The sequence below is a fragment of the Perca fluviatilis genome, chromosome 6 (assembly GCF_010015445.1).
Source record: "Perca fluviatilis chromosome 6, GENO_Pfluv_1.0, whole genome shotgun sequence".
In the NCBI taxonomy this organism is placed as follows: domain Eukaryota; kingdom Metazoa; phylum Chordata; class Actinopteri; order Perciformes; family Percidae; genus Perca; species Perca fluviatilis.
The window spans coordinates 25,979,203-26,001,120 of record NC_053117.1 but is presented as its reverse complement, the minus strand read 5'-3'; the positions used below and the strand labels follow the sequence as shown (position 1 = coordinate 26,001,120).

The following is a 21,918-nucleotide window of genomic DNA, read 5'->3' as shown; positions in this document are numbered from 1 at the left end:
TTAGGACCACTCTTATTCATTTTATATATAAATGATTTCATAAATTCCTCTAAAATATTTCATAAAATCATTTTTGCAGATGACACAAATTTGTTTATATCACACAGGAACCCACTTTTTCTACAAGATATAGTAAATTCAGAATTAACCAAAGTGGACTCCTGGTTTAAATGTAATAAACTGTCATTAAATGTCAGCAAAACTAACTTCATTTTATTTAAATCATGTAAAAAATTTAAAAACATTGATCACTGCCTGATTAAAATAAATGGGCAGGAGATAAAAAGAATGTATTCCACTAAATTCCTGGGGGTCCTCATTGACGACTCACTAAGCTTTAAATGTCATATTGACTATGTTGTAAACAAATTGTCCAAGTATGTTGGCTTGTTTTATAACAGACATTTTCTTCCTCTGTCTGCCCTTCTCACATTGTATAAAACTCTTTGAACCACACCTTAACTATTGCAATGCGATATGGTGTAACACTTTCACCAGCCATCTTAAAAAAATTATATCCTTGCAAAAGAAAGTCATACGGGCTCTGTCCTGGTAAGAGATAAATTCCCCCACCCAACCTTTATTCCACCGTTTTGAGTTACTAAGATTGACTGAGCTAAATGAATATCATAATGCCTGCCTTATGTTCCAAATTGTCAACAGGCTGAACTCCAGATTGAGTAGTCTTGTTCCTATCTCCAGCCCCCAGCATACATACCAAACGAGAATCAAACCACTTATATCAGGAAAATGTCGCAACATGTGCGCGCCAGTATGAGTGTTGTCTGTAGGGCGCCGCTGATCTGGAACGGGATTGATGAATGCCTCAAGGTGTTGCCCTCTATCTCCAACTTTAAAAGACAACTAAAAAAATATTTCTTATTAACCTATATCTAATATAAAACTGTTTTTTCATGGACTACTGGGATGTATGTGTATGATTGTATGTGTATGTGTATGTAATGTTATGTATGTACTGGTGCGCCTTTCGCGTGCATCTACTCATCATTTGTGGTAATTGTGTATTCTATAGTCTGTACCACTACCCTTTCTTGAATCATGGGCCTCCATCTATAAGCCTTTTTAGCTTCTTTGGGGGACCCATTCACTCTACCCAATTGATCTTGTACCCCAGCTGTATTATTGTAATGTTTGAAGTGGTATTGTGAATGAATAAACAAACAAACTAACTAACACGATTCTCTCAAGAGCAATCATGTAGAGGAAGACAGATGCAATCATTGCCCACCAGATCCCATGAATTACTGCTTCAGTTCCCTTGACACAAGACACTCACAAGGCACAGCACTTCAAAGAACCACATGCAAATCAAATAGGCTATAGCCGGGTTTTTAAACAAATCTGAAAACCTGGGGCTGTATTCATATTCCCTGTACACAGTTTGTAGTGCAGTTGTGTTTAGAATAGTAGCGAACACAGAGTGAGATCCTGAATGTGCTACAAAGTAGGGATGCACCGATACGACTTTTTCAGTCCCGATACCGATACCAGGGCTTTGTGTATCTGTCGATGCCTGATACCGATCCGATACCGTTGTTAAATTAATAATAAACTGTATACCTTCCACTTTATACCTTCCTGCCACCATGTGGAAGAGACTAAAGGCACCAGACTTTCCTAACTAAACATTACTTTCCTTACTAAGACAAAATAACATAGATGTAATGTAGAGGTCGATTTTTTGGCTTTTTTTTTTTTACATAATCGGCATCGGCCAATATCAAGCCGATTAATAGGCAGGCGCATCTACGGGCAGCCTGGTGTTGTTGTTGTTGTTGTGGAACACGTGTTCGACGCACGCTGCCCCTAGAGTCAATTACCAGCAGAGTGAGCAGACCTCATCCAGTGCCTAAGGAAGGAGCTGTTCCTCGGAGAAAACGGTAAGGATTAAATTCTTATAAGTCGTATATATTTAATGAAAAACGTATGACATGTTACTGCCAACTTCGAGAAAAAACATGAACAGGCGACATGACGTTCGGCTACTTTGGATATTGATAGCTGTCGTGTCATGCTGTCATGTCACAATAATTAAGCTAGAATTTTGCAATCACAGACAGTGGATCTGAGACTTTTATTATTTGTTCTGTTTGTGTGTCTATATTTGAGAGGGTTGTCAACTCAATGCAGAGAAAGAAGTTGTAGTTAAAAGAGACCACCGCATCATAGGCTAGTGAAGGACTGGCTTTGCTTTGCTAGCGTCGTTGCTAGGGTTGGTAGACCCGTTGCTAATATGGCACCTGTGCCTTAACGACCCGTATCTACCGGACCGAATAGCAACGCGGATTTCTGTACCTCATTTTGGCGCCACTGATATGCCTGCGTTGCTCTCTGATGCTCCGAAAACGAGTGTTAGAATAACAGAAACATCGCAGCATGTGACGCTAGTTAACATTACACTCGTCAGCAGCTAACGTTAGCCTACCGTTAGCTAGCAGATGGATTAAACACGATTAAAATGCTGACAGCTAAACGGTGTAAACTGTGATTTATTTCACTGTATAGGATCCAACAGCAGTATGTTAAGCAGTGTGCTGCTGCCGTTGTTTAGCTACTTGTCTGAAGAACAACACAGACGGTGCGTCGCGGCGCATTCAAAGTTGTTGTAAAATACCCTTTTGCCATGGTGGGTGTTTTTGTCGTTCAACAGCAATTTACTAGTGAAATATGTTATTGTTATAAGTTATAGTTATTACATTATTATTAAATAATTTTGACCATATGGCCTAAAGTTGTTTTCCCCCCTTAATTAGGTTTTGTCCATTTGGCTTTGTCTGTCAACAAACAAAACAAAAATACATGTTTCAGGACAGTTTTTGGGAAGATGATAGAAACTTTTTAGCCTTGTATCACTTACAATGCACTGAATTATTAGCTGATTTATAAAACAAATGTTAGATTTTATATCTATACCCATCTACAAAATGACTTGAAGAAGATACTATACAAAAATACTAACTTAACCTTGTATTTTCCCCCTTTTTTAGTCTGATGGCTGAAAAGAAAACCACCCCCTTATGGCAGCGCTTCACCCAGCCAACACCAAAACAAAGAAATGCTGCTGGTTGCTACTGTGTGTCAGCACTACTATTGTTAAAATGGTCAATTTATTTTATTGTTCTCAGCTGTTTGATAAATGCTGCTAAGTGCACTAAACTTTATCTTTTAATTGAAAGGTTTATTTGACAAAGTTACATTTATTTTCTTTCTTTCTTCTTACCCGTTTTGTTTATTTATACAATATATGTTTTTACATTATACATGTTTAATGTAACAAGTGCAGATTGGTGTTCAAGTGTTCAATAAATGTTTTTGTTGAGAAATTTTGTTTTTATCTTAAGTACTTATTAGTGTTAAATTTTATCTTTCAAATAGAGGTTAAAAACAAGCAAATATCGGCCAAAAATTAATCGGCAGCATATATCGGCCATCGGCCGACCCCGATTTCAAAAGATCGGCATCGGCCTGAGAAAACCCATATCGGTAGACCTCTAATGTAATGTATTGAATTCTTATTTGTTATTTAAAAAACAATTGTGCATCCAAATCGAAAACATAATGTAATCAAACTTCTTAAAATAACTTTAAATAAATAACAATAATGGGCCTTTATATAAGTTTATAATGGTTTATTCTACTGTCTACTGAGTACATAGAATATCACAAAAACATGTTAAAGTCATCATGTTTACTAAAAGCGTTCATTAAGGGTTTGCTTGGCTCCACGACATTATACAATAACGTTATATGAAGGAGAATCCATGAAACAGTTACAGAAGCTAAACTATTTTTATTGTGCAAACTGCAAAGTAGTAAAACTCAAATCGAATGAATATCCTACACATACAAAGAACTTTAACATTGTTTAAAAACTAAATAGTTTTAAGCTAGTTGTCTAAACACTACCTTGGCCACAGATCAGTCAGGTTGTTGTAGTGTGGTTGTAGTGGGTGACTGAACGGAGCTCCGCTGTCAGCCTCCTTCGCTGTTTGAATAACGTTAGTAGGTTGGCGGACGTATTTCAGCGAGGCAAGACATCTTAAATCCAGTGTTTTAATCATTGCTCTGAACCAGTCTTTCTCAACCGTCTATAGCGGGACCGGAGGTGAATTGTGTTCATAATGTTGCTCCGCTGCATGCTTGAAGTGACAGGTCTTTAACGTTAGCACAGCAACGTTAGTACAGCAACGTTAGCACGGTAATGTTAGCACGGCCGAGTAACGTTAGAGCGACGGGCAACAACAGTGGCTAAATTATGTCCGATTTTTTAGAAACAAAACTTCGAAACAACAGACTGCTCCTCTCTTGAGCATACGTTGTTCTGGTGTATCTCCGGTCTTTCTTCATCCTCTAGCTAACTTTCTTCTGTTCTTGAATGTGCAGTAGTGACTGGAGCCTCTCCCAGATTAACAGACTGTTATGCTACCTGGCTAGCTAGGCTAGCAGCTATAATGTTACCCAGCATGCAGTTGGGCAGTGTACGTTTGTAAATGTAAAATTATTAGCGTTAGAAACTGTTTAAGTCACAAATTGTTATATGCTATGGTGTTTTATCCTTTTAAAAGAGTTAGTTGTGGGTTATTAATTGCTGTGTTATAAAGTTACTACCATAAGTGAGAAGGGTACGCAGTTAACAGGGGTCCCGGTGCTGCAACGGAGGAAAAAAATAAATAAACTGGATCGGCCCGTAGATCTGTTAATTTTTTCCAATCCCCCATCCAGCTAATATCGGATCGGTGCACCCCTACTACAAAGTTAACCAGAGTTCAAATGGTCAATTTTCTTTTCACAGTCTCTCTCTACCAAAGAGACTGGAGGACCACTCTCGGTTCCTTAGCATAACGAGGAGTGAACCCTCTTGTCAGTCGCATGGTCTTTGTGTGGGCAGGACTCCAGGCGGAGAGAGAGAGAGACAGAGAAACTCTAGTTGAGAGTTGGAGCAGGGTTTCCCGCAGCACTTTGCAGTTAAGGCGCCGTCAAAAAAAAGAAAGTATATGAGCAATATCCACCGTATTACTTGATGTCCCGTTTTCTCCCTTTCATTCCAAACCACACAGCTGACAACCTGCAGGTGAAGGCAGCGGAGACAGGCTCGGACATACATGCCGCTGTGGACTTGTCAGTCTCATAAGCGGTTTCAGGAAAGTGGCTGCATGTGTCCCAACAATGCACAGAACATTAACCAGTACAAGCCTACAGCTGTAGAGTGTGGAAAGTATGTCAGAGGGGTGTGTGTGTGTGTGTGTGTGTGTGTGTGTGTGTGTGTGTGTGTGTGTTGTGTGTTGTGTGTGTGTTGTGTGTGTTGTGTGTCGACCCGCCCCGTCGACCTGCAGAGGAGCATAAGCCGCACCTTCGCCAAAATGAAGGCTGAAAAACAGAACTATTTTGGTACAAATGTTTACTCGCCATGTGGCAGATAGCCATATAGATAGACTTAATTTATTAATTATATATTATTTAAATTTTATATTTAGTGTTAAATAATTGTTAAATGTAGTACAGAGTCTGTAGTCTGAGAACATACGTGTCACAAACAGCAATTCCACAACTGTACATCAGCATGAGAGAAAACATACTAAAGGAGATCAAAGACATATTGTGGATATTTAAAATGTCTTCCAGTTCCAGTGTTAAATATTCTTTAGAAATAAAAGAGTATTGATCTTTGAAAAGGTGTACCTGCATTATTATGCCATTATCATTGCAATAATGAGATAATTAATAATAATAAGATGCAAATGGTCTCTCAACGACAATATTATCGTTTATCGCAATAATTTCTGGGACAATTTATCGTCCAGCAAAATTTGTTATCGTGACAGGCCTAGTAATTACTAATACATAATGAAATATCTCAACTATCATTCCATCATTTCACAAAAGGAAAATCTCAGCAGGCTATACTCAAAAAGGGCGTTTTCCCCCAAAGAAAAGAACTCCCTGTGACAGTGATGACGGTATACAGTTGCTATGGTCCTTTGTAACATGGCAAGTAAGTGACTTATTTGTACATTTTCCATAAAACAGCTGTGGACCCCCTAGGTTTGGGTACCGAACCCTGTACTTTTACTCGGTATTACCGAGTATTGGTTCACGTAAAATAAAACAGTGCCAAATTTCGGTACCTGAGAGCGCATAAGTGCAAGCTTATCTGACCTCTCTGCATGTTGACAGAGAGCGGAGCACACACGCACACAAGTAGACAGAGCAAACTACTTTTTCAAACTTCCCGCAGACACCGTTCACTGTGATGTGATATTAATTGCGAGCCAAAAGCAGTCGCTGTGCTGTTGACATTGCACTTCCTGTGAGACAAGCAGGCACAACAGTGGTTTATATGCCCTGGGGACTGACTGACAGGCTGAGGTTGTAAGGCAAGGCAACTTTATTCCTAAAAAATTCCTAAAATTGAATTGAACTATAGCACCTTTCAGCAACAAGACAATTCAAAGTGCTTTACATGAAACATTAAAGAGCAATTAAAAACGGTCATGATGAAAATAAAACAGGCTAAAAAAATAATATACAAATACAAGAATAAAAGTTGAATAATTATTCAATTTAATAGGTTGTAGGGATGGGTTTGGGAAGAGAGAGGGAGGGGTTTATTTTTATTTAAATATTCTAAATAAATAATGTTCTAAGTAAATAGAATAGAATTATTTTTACAACTGAAATATTTTTTTGGCGAATTACAGACGGAAAGTACCGAAAAAAGTACCGTTGGGTACCAGTAACCGAATTTCAGATACCGGTACTGATATTGGTTCAGATGCGAAAGGTACCCAACCCTAGGACCCCCGACCAAGGACTTCAGAACAACCCCAAGGGCAGTGTAGCCCCCAAGTACATCCAGTGGTGGGGATTACAAAGAATGGGCTCACATGCGCTAAAACACACGAGTATGCAGCCAAAGACACAATGGGCTCATTCTGCATTTTGTTGTGCACTGTCTGAAAGAGGGATGTTTGTCCTACCTTATTCTGAAGCAGCAGCAGGTTTTGTCTGATGAGGACGACTGGTGTAGACATTCAGCGCTGCCTTAAAAGAAACAAAAGACATGTTAGGAGTTTGAAGTCAGCTTTGTCTGCATTCTAAAATCTATGAATGAAGCCAGACAAGTCAATATGAATAAAAAGGAGCGAATATCCAAAAAACAAAACCAATCAACAATTATCAAATTAAGAGTGTTTGGGTACTTTATAGATCTGCTCTTATGGGCATAAATAAATCCCTTCATATGTCATTTCAACAAAACGTGCACAGATGTGTGTCTGTGTGTGGTTGGGCAAGTAAAGAAGGTCATGACACGCACAGCCTTATTTATGCCTGTATAAACTATATGTGGCACATCTCCCCCCTCTCAGCAAGGAATAAGTGTTAGCCCAACCATGAGATTAGAGGAGAGGGATAATAATAAAGCCTTCAAGGAATAAAAGTGTGGCATCTTCAGCATGATTAGGTATTCACACCCAGACAAGCCAAATCAGAGGTAATAGGGAAGACATCAGTGCAGCGTGCAAAGACAAATGAGAGAGAGGAGGGATGAGATGGGAGGAAGAAAAAACCTGACACAGAACTAATTTGATTGCAGCGAACAAACTATGTTCTATCTTCTATGACGTACATGTGCACACTCACTGATGACAGCTTTCAGATAACCAGCGCAGATGGACATTGCTTTTAACTTTAATGAAGTAAATCCATTTTACTGCGAACTGTTGCTACACACTCCCCCACACTTGAAATGTGGATTAGCTCATGTATCAACATGACACACAGACAGGCTTCCCTCCTCTCCATCAGAGGGTGAAATGACATGATATCTCTGATCCTGTCAGAGCTTTTACATTAGGCTCAGCTGTGCTTTCAATTTCTCTCTTTTTCACCACACATGTGGTGGGTGTTAAAAAAAATTTTCAAATCAAAAAAGAGATCTCGTAAGTGGAATATAACTTGTACGGATTCATTTTGATTCCTTAGAGCTAAGAAATGCAGTTCAAATCAAAAAAGAGATCTCGTAAGTGGAATATAACTTGTACGGATTCATTTTGATTCCTTAGAGCTAAGAAATGCAGCCTTGTTACATCTGGGTACCAATAACCTGGGATCTGATTTCTAAATTTTATTTTTATTTATTTATACTGTTTATTGATCCCCAGTGGGGAAATTACAATTTACACTCTGTTAGAAATCACTACACACACAGGCCTGAAATATGCACACATGCTCAGGACCTATTCATGCACAAATGGAGAGATGTCAGAGTGAGTGGTCTGCCAGTACAAATGGAGAGATGTCAGAGTGAGTGGTCTGCCAGTGCTGGACCAGCACCCTGGGGTTGGGGGGTACAGTGCCTTGCTCAAGAGCACCTGGCAGTGCCAGGAGGTTAACAATCTCTCCAGCTACCAATCCACACTCTGTACTTTGGTCCGTACTGGGACTTGAACCAGCGACCCTCCAGTTCCCAACCCAAGTCCCTACGGACTGAGCCACCCCCCAAATGACCTCTTAGCCTTGACTAGATCACTGGTCACAGGTTGGGCCGCGGGGAAGGGGGGGTGCAAACCCATTCTGAAAACACACCAAATTCCATTATTAAATTTAACACTTTAAAGCTTATTTTCTTTAAAGTTGCTTTAACTGCATTCTAACTACTGCCGTGACAGTATGCATTTTTTCTTACCGTGGTGAAGAAGCAACGTATCACCGCAGTATAGCGGTTCACTGCACGCCCCGCTTAAACTGTTTAAATTATGTTTTTTTATCTTAATACTGTAGAGTAACAGAATAAATGCCTATATGTTCCAATATAAGCTACTCTGTTTTAACAATGTTCAAATTTGACCAGCCACTCAATAGATTACCATTGTTTTTTTGGGAGTGAAGCACATCTACCAGCCACTTGCAAATTTGACCAGCATTTGGATGGTGGATGGTGCTATGGTGGATGGTGCGAAAGCCCCATCTCGGTTCGCTGTCACGGTCACAGTTTCTGCCACTGGTCTGGCAAAATATGGCTTTTGGTCTTGACCGAGTCAAGGTGTCTTTATTATGTGTATAATAATATTGGAGGGAAAGTGAAAAACGGCTTGGACAGGGATGCTGTTCGGCTTTTCACCAGTTTAGACAGCTAGCTAACGCTACGCCGACGTTTGCTAACGTTAGCGCAACAGCGTTAACCTAGACTGCTAGTTAAATACCGGTATTACAACTGCCTTCGGAGCTGCGTCCACGTTGTCAACACAAGACATGTGGCGTTAGTGCTCCTTTTGTATCATACTTTTATTGAATGAAATATTAAGCTTCGCTCCTACGAAATAGGTGTTTTTTTTGTAACATTACACACAAAGCTAACTGGCTATAGTTAGCCTGTACGTATGCTAGCGGGATTAGCTAACGTTGCGTAGCCAGCCAGCAACTTTGGCAATCGGCAGTAGTTTCGGCGAGCTAACCACGACAGTATGTCGCCCACAATCAACCTCTGCTGCTAAAAGCAGTCAGTCAATCTGCAGTGATGTTTGAAATGGAGATAAATTGATGTGTTAGCTATCGTGGTTAGCTCACCGAAACTACTGCCGAAGCTGATGGCTGGCTATGCAACGTTAGCTAATGTCCCCTAGCATACGTACAGGCTAACTATAGCCAGTTAGCTTTGTGTGTAACAACAAAACTCACAAACCATCTCGTAAAGCGGGGAATACTTTCATTCAATAAAGTTATAGTACAAAAGGAGCACTAACACCACAGGTCTGATGTTGACTAACGCGACGATATAGAAAACTCCGAGGCAGTCGTAATATTTACCTAGCCGTCTAGGCTAAGCGGCTATTCGTAACATTTAACAAAACGTCGGTGTAGCGTTAGCTAGCTGTCTAAACTTGTGAAAAGCTGAACAGCATCCCCGTCCAAGTAATAAATAAACACTAGGCAAATATGTTGTTACTGGAGCTAGTAGGCTACCATCAAAATGTGAGATATCTAATCAATATGTGTTTACAACCATCGGGGGATTTCACAGGTGGGACTGGCAAGTTAGCCCATAGCTAGCATGATGCCTTGTATATTCTAGATAAGTTTACTGGTACTTAGCTGAACTAACGACATGATCACTGTCACTAGATACAAAGAAAACATTGACTTTCACTTGGTGCTATTCACCGACAGTAAAAACCGGTAAAAACACCTCTTCCTCATCCCAGTCAGCCACCATAGTTCTAGGCTGATACACGTCTCCCCAACGTGACGTCATCACCGAATTGTGTTAAAAAAAAACACTAATACCAAAAACGACAAAAACTGGCCTTTAACACCATTTGGAGACATTTTTAACAATGATATACATATATTGAGTGCTATATGTACCTAATTAATCAACAGTGGTGGTTAACCTGCAACATGGGCTTTAAGCTATGATCACAGGGAAACACCGCTAGCTGCTAGGCTAATTTATGGTGAATGGTAAAACACTGCAGCGATATGTGGTCCATTTCAGCTAAGAACGGAGAAATGTCCTTCCCTTCTGTGTATTATAATTTCAATTGAACTTTATTTGTAGATATAACAATTACTCAAGCCTAGAAATAATTAATGGAGCAAACAAAAGAAATCCCCCATAGGTTTAATGGACTGTCCATCAAGCAAGTTAAGATTTCTTCCTCCAGAATCCCTTAAACATAAGTTAGAAGCCAGTCAATATAACTAAACACTGATTATTGTGTTTATATATATATATATATATATATATATATAAATAAATAATATTAGGGTTGGGCGATGTCCCCTAAATTGCCAGTTGACGATGTTTACAGTAAAACATCGTGATGGACGATGATATCGTTCGGTGGGGGGGGGTTAAGCACTTTTATTTTACTATATCTCTTTACATACATTTTTTTTCTACTACTATGACCTAACCGTTCGATCAGACATACATTGCAATGCCCTCTGTAAATGGACAGTATTACATGGCTATGCTGCTGCCTGCTGGTAGGGGCAGTAATTACAATTTGACCTACTTTCACAGCGCCGTAAAGTCTAGACTCAATCAGATGTCCGTGATCTGCTTAACGACAGTACAGTGGAACGTTTGCCTTTAACAGAGCGAGAGTAACATAATATACCATCATTACTGAGATTAAACTACATTCTCAGTTATGTTTGCACTGAATAACGCATTCAATAAACAGAAATCTAACTCTTACAGCGCACATGAACAGATGCGCAATATAAGCTCACACAAATAGCACCCTCGTGAATTAGCCTACTGTTGCTAACGTACATTCATAAATCCTGCATAACGTCGTCCCGTACCTACAGGACCTCAGACTTACTTACTGATGCACAGCTGTGTCCGTAAACTTAGTCCAATGAGGGGAGAAAGGAAAGTGTGATAGTGTTCCACGTTAACGCCTTTTCTCTCTCAACTACCACCGCATGCTTAATTGCGTTAATAGTCCAGGGCTACTACTGACAGGGAGAGAGAGAGACTGCATTACTAACAGCCAATCCAGCCTGCTCAAAGCCATGGACTTTTTCACAAATAGGTTGCACGTAAGGGGAAAAAGAAGTACCTTCCACTCAAGGGGTTCTATCTTGACTTGCACCCTGTGCACCACAGTGCAATTCCCGACGCAAGTGTCAATTTCCCGCCCAGCACCCGTGACTAGGATAAGCGTGTGTTTGACAGGGTGGGGGGCGTGGCATCACGATGGTGGCTCTCCATTGTGATGTTGGCCAGCCATCACGATGGACAATGATATCGTCCATCGGCACAACCCTATCTCATATCACACGACATATGCACTCCTGTAACTTTCACAAGCAAAATAATTTCATGCAAAAAAAGTACGAAAAAAATCCGGTGCAGAAGTATCACATCATCGCAATATTGCTGTGGAACACCACTGCTGCACAATGAATATAGGGGAAACACGGAGTTGCGCCAAGATGCTCATTTAAAATAAAAATAAAAAACAGCTAAATATCATGTGGTTTTATAAACATAGCGGATACTGCAGTGGGCCTATTATATCAACTATCGACGAATAAGGAGACAGCCGCTGAATGCAGACAGCCCTGCTAATTTATTTATTCATGTAAAATGTATTTGTAAATTGTATAAAAATCTGTCTGCCGTGGTAATCAACTAGTAACTAGTAACAGTGGGCTCCACTGTCATAGCATCAGTTATTATCACTCAGCTCTGTCTGCTTTTGCTATTACAAATTGTTGTGAAGACATTATGGTGACGAAAATAATGAACATAATGTTAATTAGCATGGGCCATGCTGCTTTTTGACTAAGTTTTGTTAAATCGATCAATGGAGACACATGCTCCTGATAAAAAGCGTGTGCTGTGTCGTGAGGAAAGTTATGAAAATGCTCATATTCTGATTATATCTATTGTAGATAAACTAAACTAAGCATGTTGTGGACTGTTACATATCCTGTTTCTCACACTTTGAGAAGTTAAATTAAGAGTCTTTATCAGGGTCAGCTGGGTGTTTCAATGTTCTTGAAAACTAAAGACTCCAGCTTTATTGTCCGTATGCCACACAAGCCTATTTAAAACTATGTATATAGAAATAGGAGATGCATAGTTGAGAAACCCTTCCTGTTATTTCCTTCTTTGAGTATAATAATTTATGTATTCCGATTATACATTTTTTTTATAATGTGTGTATCTGGATGCTGTCATATGTCAATATTTTTGAAGAAACCTCCTTATAGCAGCAGCACACAACCGATCAAAGAGGAAGCTTATCTCAAGGATTTATACTCCCAGTATATCTGCACACAGGAAGTAAATGTATATCACAGATTTAGATTTATGGGGACAGGAGGGAAATACAATTATAGTATCATTGCATTACAGCCCATACACATGGCGGCAAGACAGCCCTGCAGGAAAGTAACTCCACTTACACAAAAGTACCTCCACTTCCAAAAATCACATTAATTAAATCCATGCAAAAATTCACTAATTTCTATGTCCTGAGAAAAAAAAAAAAAAGTGTATGCTACCATATAATTGACAACAATAATTGTCATAATCATCATGGTACTCTCTGTAATCACCCCAGTGAAACTGTGTGTTTAAAGTGTTTCTATAGGATTTTTTTCAGCAGCGAGGGGAAAGAGTTAGGGGTAACAGAAAGTTTGCAGATCCAGGACCCCCACCATTTCCCCTCTGGATCAGCAAACCTTTTGTTGATGTTGTCACACAGGTTAGACCCAGCACTGCCGCTGGCCACCACCCCACTGTGAGCCCCAGCGCTTGGGTTTGCGCTGGCTGAATTCCAGTTGCTACAGCCGCTAACTCAAGGTCCGTCTCCGGAGCTGCTGCCGCTCTCCTCCCAGCAGAGTAGTCTCCTCGTAGCAGGGAGTGAGACAGAGGGGCCGCGGGTGCACTAGCTAGCTAATTCTTGTCTCATTTGTGGTCTGATAAACAGTAAATCCATCAAATTCAGTGCCCCATGTTGCCATTTCCCAAGCTACTGTTGCTTGGATATTTCGCAGGAGCGTGGTTTATATGGGAATCCAGATGTTGAGGTTTGTCACAATTTGATAATTAAGTTCATGTCCACAGTAGGCATGGGCGGATTACCAGTTTCAAGGTATACCGAGGTTTGAAACTGTCACGGTTTAAAAACCACTAACATTTTCTGTCATACCGTTCCTAAAGGTATAGCTTTTTTTTAGTCTTCAAGGAAAGAAAGTGCAGTTTAGAAAATCCCTCTCCCTGCCAGTGTGCAGTGTGTTTAAATGCCTAGTCCACAGAGACACCATATGCTTTAAACCTGACCTCTGAGTATTTGTGCATTACTGCTATTGAATTTCATTAGATCTGTGTAACAGCAGCAGTTGCAATTTCAGCTACAAGTAAGCTTTCTATCCAGGCTGTAGGCTGTCTTCATATACTTTTGATTGTACGTGCTTTAGGCTGGAAATGTTTGTCTATTGCAAGCCACCTGCTGTGATTTGGCTAAAATACTGTCCAGAACGATGAGTGTAGAGTACGAGGAGTATGACTCTACTTAACTACATTTCTTGGTATGTGTGTACTGAATTATTATTAGTCTGAACAGAGCTGACAGTGACCATTAAAAACACCTCTAAATATCTATATAGCCTTCTCATTATTATCTATCTATATCTATCTATCTATCTATCTATCTATCTATCTATCTATCTATCTATCTATCTATCTATCCATCCATCCATCTACAAGATCCCTGACAGCAGTGTTTTCTCTCCAATCATGTGCCATTTGGTGCAGCTTTATGATTTAATTTAAAAGGTATCATAATAATATTGTCTTTATCTTTTATTCTGTGGCAGCCGCGATAAAACCAACACAGATGGCCTTATGTAGAGGAAACACTGATGTCAGTGTTGATTCTTGAATTACTTAAGTCACTTTTACCAAATGAGACTTTTGAGTGTTTAATTTCCATGTCAGTTCTACCACATACTGAATTATTAAAATCACTTCAACTAGGGCTGGGTGTTATTAGGTGTGGGACTCTCTTGGTACCACACGATTCGATTCCGAGGCCAATGATTCGATTCTAAACTGATTATCCATCAGTGTGTAACTATCGAAGCGGACAAACAGTTTTTTTTATGTATATTTCCATGCGTGATTTAAAAAAATATACATATAAATCTGAGTTTGCTACTCAGAGTTTGCTAATCACTTCCTAGACAAAGCAGCTAGACAAAGCTTAGATTTTGACATATACAGTATTTGTCACACACAAGTTTTAATGAAATGTTTGGTCTACTGAGGTTTTTGTTTTGTAGTCATTCCATGCTTAAGCCTTAAACATGCTGCTTTCCATGTCAGAGACTCAGTCATGTTTAAGGTGGATAATTGGCTTCTTAGAACATGAAACATGAGGTGGTCAGATGTAATGTGATAAAGTAGATGAACAGCCTATATGTGTTTTGCCTAATTATTTAATGTATGTCTTATTAGATCATGTGTATATACAAAATTTAATGTTTTTTCCTTTTGGCCCATCCTCTTTCAGTCACTCGGTTTTCTGATTTGTACTTGTCTGGAGACAGTAACTTTTAAATAAAAATCAACACATAAAAAAAAAAGTTTTAAATCGATTATTAACTCAGAATCGAGCATCGAATCGTTCTAGAGAGAATCGTGATGCATCTAAGAATCGTTTATTTTTATGCCGATATATTGTCAAAACTATATAAAAAATGTCAATCACTGACAATTTATTGATCAATAGAATGCATTTAAAAATGGAAAACATTACACTTCATAACGTTTTGTATTCATAACAGTATTGTATTATTGTACAAATTAGCTAAATTACATGTCATTTAGCTGATGCTTTTACCCAAAGCAACTTACAATTAGCTACAACAGTAATAGCAGTTACTTATGTAGGTCACTCCAACTTAGGAGCAAAATACGGTCCTTTGGAAAATGTTTTTCTTAACATAAATTTGTGCATAAAAATGTGTGCCTAAAAATGTATCAGAATGCAGGAAATTAAAGTCTTTGACTCTCAAAATTCAGTGTTCGACGCAAAGCCCCATTCATTCCAATGAGAGCTGTTCAGTGGCGCATGAAGCACTAATGGAGCTAAAAAAAAAAAAAATACCCAGATCTTCTGCTCTGCTTCTTTGTTGAGCAGCCCATGACATCGTGATGGAAATGCGCACTGGCGATGCCCCGCCTCCCAGCCACGGCCGCTGAAAGAACAACAGTTTGCGTTGTCGAAGCAACACCGCACGTTCATGAGCTTGCTTGCTTGAGTTTGTTATTTTGGTGGAGCCTACTAGCCACATTACATCCACGATAGCCGCAGCAGCTGTTTAGGAGGCATTAGGCGAATGTATTGCTATATATTCGCTAACGTATAACATTGCGTTGTTCCTCATTGTGTAAATGCTTATCAAAATAAACCCCTGGATGTATTAAGAGAACCAAGGAGATGTAATTATGTCGTGCTACTACCTACCGCTAATATTAGCTGCTAGCCGATAGCCGGCGGCAGTTTGGGAACAGAGACGTTAATAACGTTACATCCACATTATAGGCTTTACAGCCCTTGGCTGTATTGTAAGATAATACAAATTATGAATTATAGCCATTATATCCATTATTGCAGCTACAGGAACTCAGGAGAACCGTCATATGAGCCTGCAGTGCAGGGCGGCTCAGCTGGGCTCAGTCCTGTGGGTCTGCTCCCGTTCATATGTGCATTCATTATGCCTAGTTAAATAACTCTGGATTCCGCTATTGGTGCATGTTACAACTTTTAAAACATAATTATTTTAAGATAATTTAAGCATTCGGACTGAAAAGTTGATGCACCTCAAAAGAAATGATCCACTGATATATAAACGTGTCTTTGCCATGCAAAGTGTACCGGAAAAGTCTTTCTGGGCCCGAGGGTTACCAGACGTTGCAATTCCACCGCTAAGCCCATGGTTGCTTCAAAGCCTGGCGCTGTTCCTGGGGGCTTGCGGCGTGTGCATGTGACGAATGACATGGGATTTCATGGGATTGCGCTCGCTTGTCGCGTCACCTGTCAAGGTGTGTGTCCATTGTCAGCGTCATTTCCCCGCTTCCCATTCATATCAATGGGAGCAGCCGTGCAATGCATTCTGGTAGCCTTGCGGAAACTTTGGAAAAGCGGGGCGTCGAGTCGCCAGCTCCTCATTTGCATAATGTTGATCCAGCCAACTTTATGCAAATGAGGAGCGGCCAACTCTGCGCCTCTCAAAAGCTGACAAAAAAACTTTTAAACTGACCGTTGTCGATCTTACATAAAGACAGATTCAGCAACTGCATTGCCTATTTCTCACTTAAAATGTTTTCAGAAACACATTTCAGTGAACTATTTTTGTGAAATAAGAGATCGTATTCGAACGAGCCGCCATTATGGTCGGTTTCGGAATCCTGGCGCAGCCAGCCCCATGTGACGCATTCGTCCAATCAGATGTAGCCATCGCGTTTGTAAGAGGGTGTAGTATCTTTGCTTGTCAGTGGACATTGAAGAGAAACTGGTGGCAAGCCCACTAGCGTGCAATGCTGGGAAGCCGGGCAATCCCATCCGTGAAAACAACACGTATATGGACATGTACTGTCAGAATGACCGCGCCCCGCAACCTGCCCACTTGCGTCTCATTGAAAATTAACACGAGGCACAAAAATCGCTCCCCGTCTGAAATTACCTTTATCCTACTTTTTTCCGTCATCGTCAGGTAACAGTAATGGTTTTTTCAGACGGTTAGTTGACAGTTGTAGCCTATCATATATTTCTTATCACAGGTCAATTTATAACAAATAGTGCCTATCCTAGTCTTTACTAACCACAGACTGTTATTGTTGATAGCTAAAAGTTAGCTAGTCGTAATTCTATAGCCTCATTCAAGTTCATAATATAGGCCTATGTGAAGTCTTGTAGGGAACTCACAAACAGCAAGAATCAGTCTCTTGTTCATTGATTTGCACTGCGCGTCGCTCGTGTAGGGAAAAGTTCAAGACAATTCAACTCTTGCTCCACCTTACTGCTCGCCTCTCATTGAAAATTTATTTTAGAAAGTAGGGCTGGGTCATATGGAGAAAAAAAAGATATTTTTAACCAAATACCTCGATATCGATACCGCAACGATATTGTAGTGTTGATTATTGGTGCTTTCACAAAATATTTACACAATGAGATTTTTTATCAATAATCATCAGAAATGTGGATATAATCAGAGGTTAAATTGGGCCGGAGCGCACCGGAGCGCAGCTCCGCCTCCTCAGGTCCACTATACACCCTGCCGGAGCTCAGCTCCGTCTCCTTCAGCATCAAACATTTTGCCGGGGCTTCAGCCCCAAATGTATTTTTAAGTGTTGACTGACAAATATGAAACTGGACGTCGCTTTGTGCCCATTCTCGCTGTAAAAAGCTGGGCAGCTTCAGGTTTATGGATGCGCTCTGCTGGCGATATGCTGCGGCAAATGTGTCGCGCTTGTGCTCTTGTGTTTCTGCTATAAGTTTCGGGTTTCCACCTCCGATGTAGAGCAGCGCACAGCCACTTCCTAAACGTCTCAAACGGCGCTCTAGGTCTGTCAGACGGTTCGAGATCTACCGTATCAGCAGACCAATCGCGAACGCGCAGCAGACTTACGGTGCAGGTACATTATTTTCTGAAATATAGTGACTTTATTCTTGTAGGCTAATAGCCTATTATAACTTTATTTTTCACAAAATATCACGACTCCTCCAAATCTCAGAGAGCACAGGTGGGATGAGTTATATTTTGAATGTGCACAAGTCAACTCAAGTTTTGGACATGAGCAGAAATCTTGTTCAAACATCTGAAATATTACAGTCCAGGGATTTATTAAATGAATAATGTATCACTGAGGTGAAAAATTGTCATATGCACATTTACAGAGGTTACTTCCCCAACAAAAGATGCAAAAGAGGGAAGAATAAATTAGGCCTAAGCTACATGTGTGCTGACTCAGATATAATTAGAAAAGTCGATCTAAAGGAGAATAAATAGATGAATGCAATACAGAATGCCTGACAGCCTTACTGCAATATTTTCCATTATGTTTTTATTTTTGGATTGTAATGTTTCCCTTTACATAAACATATTTCAGGCATATTTATTCAGAAAAAGGTAGAAGTAGATGCATACAAATTCACCAAAATGCAGGAAATATAGTGTTTAATGCTAAAAAAAATTCTGGGGGAGGACCCCCAGACCCCCACATCATAAGTCAGCACACAAATCTGTAAGCAAAACCTTGGCATTTGGGTTGCCAGGCCAGTTATGATTAGACCAAATGTTGGTGCCATCTAACAAACTGGAAGCTAAAATTAACATACACTGGCTATTAACAAGCTGGGCAAGCCAATCACTGTTAAAAAGGCTATAATAGTGGTTTCTGATTCTCTTAAATCAACATAATTTTCTTGTTTAAAAAGATGTTTACATATTTGCCAACCAATATTTTCAAACATGTTCAATTTCATACATTTTCCAAGGGTGAAATCCGTTGCCTGCCTGTTAACATTAGCCTATAAAAGGTAAGAAATAATAATAAAGTAAGTGAATTGTAAAGTATTTCTCTTTGTTTGAACTAATCAACCCTACCTTACACATTAATACTGGAAAAAGTGCCCCTTTGGTGTAAAAACACATTAAGTCATTTTACGACGCGATTTTGAATGACGACCATTCCCCGTAAATAAGGGCTCCCCCTCCCTACAAAAGGCAATTTAACCACTGGATATAATGACTAAGTGGGTAAAGGCAAATAACAGAACAGTTACAAAAGTCTGGTAAGTTCAGAAAATTACATCACTTTACTGTAATGCAGCCTTTAAAACCAGGAAAAGACAACACTTATGCCATATTACGATATTCAAAATCTAAGACGATATCTAGTCTCATATCACGATATTGATATCTATTGCTCAGCTCTAACGAAAAGGCATTTAATGCTCCCATACAGCAGACCGAGACTGGCTGACAGCTAGACTCGGCACCTCATTCATGCCAACAGCGGTTTCACTATGGCGCAATCCAATAACTTCATTTGAGGGTTTTTTTTCTAAACAAGCCTTTCTGACTGAAATCTGTGAGGCTAAAATGAACCCAGCAATACATAACGTGACATGCCCCGAACTGTGACTATAGCGGACCAAACGCTTATAAATAGTCTTACTTTAGAAATTTAGCAGAGGCATAGTTTTCAAGACACACAAGCCATGTGGTGTAATTATTATACCAAGAGACTGTGGCATTCTAGGCAAATATATGTCATGTAAGAAAACATCTGTTCACTTGTCTCAAGGTGCGCTCCCGGGTGCCTCATGCTGCCTCCGTGGCACCTGTGCTGAAATAACCCAGTTAGCTAGCTAGCTAGCTAGCTAGCTAACTGGGTTATTTACGTTAACGTTACCTAACGTTAGCCGTTTGTCACACAACAGCGTTAAGCATAATTTTTGTTCATTCATTTTCAAACCCAGACGGTCGTCAAATAAAACTTACCGCAGTTTTGAAGATGTTTCCCAGCAGGGTAAATATTCCGTCTGCTGCACTTGACACCGTTTTTCTTTATTTCTTTCTTCTCCCCGTTTTCCAGGTTGCGTCGTTCGATGGCGTCGTTGCGTCTCTTTAATCCAAACAAAGATGGTTACCGGAAGTGATATTTCATCTTGCTGATTTATACAACGTGAAGTTTAAACGTTACATAAGTATTGACCAGGTCTTGAGGGATTTGATTTTCATCCAAGGTAATTTTACTTTTTAGTTCTCCCTCCCCAGGTGAAGGTATGTTAATCAGCAAATTCACCTAGGATAATCCCAAAAGATCCAAAAATCACCCCCTTTTCCTCTTTGACATGAAAAAAACCTGACAGTGTATTTAAACTATTTAAACTCATGCTGGAGGCGTTACGTTTAGCTGAACCTTTAAGGTAAACAAAGATATTGCAGGACTAAACACGCTGCTAAAGCCTACTTCAGCCTATCTCTCTCTTTGGCCAGTATGCTAAAGTGTGGCAGGCCCACCGACCTCCAAAAGGAGAAAGCTTCCTGAAACAAAACATTCCCTTATGATGCAGCTGTCTACACTCTTTCTATCGGTAGACAAAAATAATTGAATAGGTTTGGTTATCAGAGACTGGCAAAATATTCTCATCCCCTGACCAGTGACCTATGAATGACCTAATGTTGTCTAAGCTTTCCCTTCATCTCATCATACCACAACATGGTGTTTACGAAAATTCCACCACACCATTGACAAAACATAATTAACAAAACATTGACAAAATGTAAATATCAGAACGTAATAAATCACAATGTTTGACTGGTCTAATTTTTTCCTGTTTTAAGTTAGTTGTTTGATTCCTGTATTAAAGCTGTATTCATTTTATATTTTGGCGGCAATGGAGCAAGATGAAAAAATTGGCAAAGTGTCACCGTATAAAGGTATTGTGTGCAATGCAATCATTATCCTATTTACACATCCAATAGATGCAGACCCATATTAACATTCATTAAGAGTCACGTCTCTGGCCACTTGACAAATCTAAGTCAAATAATCACTCTCCTTTTAACTCTGTTTTGATCTCTTTCATGCCCCGAGGAAAATATCTGGCCCCTCAGCTAGTTGTTAACTTTGTGTTTGCCTGCTAATTGGTGCTGGGCAAGTAGTATACAGTTCAGAGCTTTTTTGCTGAAAACATCTGCTTTCTGCTGCTAAAAACAAGGTTGATGAGGACAGTCTGTGGGCCAGAAAATCAAAACAATAACCTAAACAAGGCAAACAAGCTCCATAGAGCTGAGGTAAACTGCTGAGTCAGGTGATAATTGTCTGTGGGTTTATCAAGGATCCCTTTCAGATAACAATGTGATCTATTTTAAAAGAGTCATTATTATTATTATTATTAGATTATTATTATTATTATTATTTTGAGGTTTTTATATATTCTGTAGCTTCCCAAAAATGTTCCTTTTTTATTCAAATCCAAAAATTTTACATTTTCATCAAAGTATGTTTTAGCGTCCAAATACTGTTTTCCCAAGCCCTTCTAAAAGCTTTTTCACATATGCCTTTACGTAGGTTTCTGTATGAATACAATGCTTCAGAGTACAGTACAGTACAGTACAAAGGATTTGAATACCAGCAAAACTTTTATTTTAGCCACCTAAAGAAGGACCAGCTAAAAAACTTTATCAAGATGCATAGTATCCTGGATCCATGAAATAACTTGCCTTTAAAAATAAAAATCTGCCTGCCTGGAAATTAACATAGGGGTATACTCACTTTTGTTGCCAGCGGTTTAGACATTAATGGCTGTGTGTTGAGTTATTTTGAGGGGACAGCACATGTACACTGTTATACAA

General features: G+C 39.6%; 1 protein-coding gene across 2 annotated transcripts in view; it reads right to left on the bottom strand.

Moving 5' to 3' along the window:
• The window catches only part of gpat2 (glycerol-3-phosphate acyltransferase 2, mitochondrial), a 180,701-nt gene extending 160,488 nt beyond the window's left edge, over positions 1 to 20,213 (bottom strand). The window contains exons 1-2 of one of the 2 annotated variants that reach the window (XM_039802632.1): positions 20,059 to 20,213; positions 6,999 to 7,058 (exon numbers count right to left, since the gene is read on the bottom strand). The gene's annotated coding sequence lies outside the window, so the exon portion shown is untranslated. Of the gene's footprint in view, positions 1 to 6,998; positions 7,063 to 20,058 lie in introns of both variants that reach the window. The other variant, XM_039802631.1, reaches the window with a different exon arrangement.
• Between the last annotated feature and the right edge of the window lie 1,705 nt (positions 20,214 to 21,918).